Consider the following 2,750-nt stretch of genomic DNA (forward strand, 5'->3'; position numbering starts at 1 on the left):
CCCTCTCCCAAGAATGCATTCACCACACCCTGGATCCATACCCTCTTGACAAGCTTTAATAAGCTAAGAGGGGCAAGGGTTGAGAAGACCCGTTGCTGGTTGCATCATCCCAACCACCTTGTCCACATCATCAGGCCTCATCAACTGAAACTGATCCCAAGAAGTTGCTGCAGATATTGCACTGGACACGTCACTGGAGATTGCAACGAATGTGGATGTGGCATCAAGATTGCTATGAAGGCAAGTTACTTTACCTTAAAAGTACCTTGCAAACAATTCATAGTGGGCTTCCAAAGGGTCTAAAACTCCATTCCCTGGAGTAGACGTTAACAGACTCTGGACAAATTAAAAAAGCTGCTCTTGAGAATATAATTGGGGAATAAAAGATGGCCTTCTTCACCACCCTCACTGCTGCACAGTAGGCACAGAGATGTTATTTCACTCATGGCTAGTCAGCTTTCATCACTTGCAGTCTAGCTGTCATCCACCCTGTTTCATTGCCCTTAGTCCACTGGTGCACCAAGGTGCAAAATGGGCTCTGCAATGCCACAGAGGGTGCTTAGGAGCTACCGTGACAAGAGCCCATGGGCCTCATTGTTCCACAGAGGGACAAGGGCTTCAACAGGGTCACCTTCTCTATCTACAGGAAATTCCCCCAAGGCATTCAGGAATCCATTGGATTCCATTAGCCTCCAGGGGTGGACCTATCTTAATCTGTCCAGCACCCCCACAGGGGATGATCAGGGCTGTAAATCCATACTTCATCTGGAAGTGATCTGACCATGGCAACAGGGTGACATCCATCACCATCCATATCCAGACCACTTCTTCCTTCTAGAGCAAAATCCAAACTGAGGATGTTCAGTTCACTTTGCATTTTAAAAAAAGATCATGAAAATTCATCAGCATGTTAGTGTTCCTTGCTCCTGATATACATATTTTGTATACAATTTTACCTAATATACACATTTTGCAAGCATTTCCCCCTAATATCATGTATTTTGTATGCTATTTTCATTAACATATGCATTGTAATGCACATTTTCTCCAATACAGACATTGTTTTGTTAGGAAATGTATCACAAAGTTCAGAGAAGTGTGAATTTTGAAGGCTAATTGCATTTTGGTTTTTGAATTGTTTCAGGAAGTGCAAATTGGGACAAACCAAATTTCTCCCCCATCCCTAAGCCAAAGCAGCTTAGAAATCGTTCAAACATGCTTTCTGTCATGGCCCCGTCAGAGGACTCATATGACGAGGATGACTCGGGAGTAACAGCAGCAGACCCAGAAGCAGCAGACCCAGAAGGAGAAACGGAGGAAACTCCTGAGAACCCAGCTCCTTCTCCCCCTCAGCTGCAGAGCACCCCAGACACAGCTGAAGCCCTTCAGCCAGACGCAGGCAGTGAACAGGATACTCCCCCCTCACCTGCAGAACGTAGACAACAGAAGGTCAGGCAGAAGAGGGGCAGGCCTGTCCACTTAAGGCCAAAATGCTGATGGCTCACACCTGCTTGAGGCACCTGGTTGGCCACTGTGAGAACAGGATGCTGGACTAGATGGGCCACTGGCCTGATCCAGCAGGCTCTTCTTATGTTCTTATGTTCTTATGCTGACAAACCTGCTCCTTCAAAGTCAAACCTTGGGTTCAGCTTGTTGCTGACTACAATGTCAGGCGTGACCACTGTGTGTCTTCCTATCCCCTGAACCTTGACTTGGACTGATCTCTCGGCAAACTAGACCCAGATCTTCACTGATGTCTCTTCTGGATTTCTGGCTTGGCACGTAAGCTTTGACCGGCCTCTGCCCTTATCTTGCTTCTTCCTTGCTAGCCTGGCAGATTTATAGCCAAGCTGCCGGCTGAGGACTTACGGCCTGGCAATTACCAAGGAATCTCCAGCCCTGCCTGCACCCCCACTGACACTGCTGTCTCAGTGAAGAGCTGACACTTTGAGTTGCTCTAGGTTTTCAGGGAACTATAAAATATATTTAAGAATATATTTAAAATATATTTTCAATGTGCAAACCATTACTGTTTGTAATTATGTAATTGCTTCACATAATATCATATAAAAGGTATATAATTATAAGGTTATGGGATTGTGGGGTTGGCTTTGATGATATCTTTGGGTCTCCTCCAGGCTTGTGGTTTTGTATCTGTAAGGTGGGAATCTGCAGTAGGAGGAACTGCTGAAGCGGTCAAACCAGTCACTTTGTTAAGTGCCCTAGCTGAGCCTGTCTAAAGAGTTGGTCAAATATAGATGCATTATCACAGAAACAACTAGCTAGTGATGCCTCCAGAAGGAGGGGATAGGCCTCCCCCCACCTCACCTGGCTGGACCCCACATCATGCTAGGGTAGGACAATAGACCAAGGGGCCAGCTTTTGTCTTGTCTAGTCTGGAGCTAAGTTGGGAAGACACCAAGGCTTGGCCTGCTCTCTGCATTAAAACCAAAGCGATAGTTTTGGAGGCCTCCCTGAAAACCTAATGAGGGACGCAAAATATGTTGTAGTATTAATGCTGTGAGCCCTTCCATCTTTTGCTCAGGTTGTAGACAAGTGTAAAAACCATATATCCTAAAGACACCACAGTCTCCAGTGATGTTTATACCTCTTTCTCTTCCTACTTATCTTTTCTGTTCTGCTGTTTTTAGTCCCTCTTCTTAACTGCTCTTCTTCGCTCCTTGGGTTTTCTCAATTGTTCCCTCAATTGTCCCTCACTTCTCATGTTACATGCCCCCCCAATCAAACTC

The sequence above is a fragment of the Rhineura floridana genome, chromosome 4 (genome assembly GCF_030035675.1).
Source record: "Rhineura floridana isolate rRhiFlo1 chromosome 4, rRhiFlo1.hap2, whole genome shotgun sequence".
NCBI lineage: Eukaryota > Metazoa > Chordata > Lepidosauria > Squamata > Rhineuridae > Rhineura > Rhineura floridana.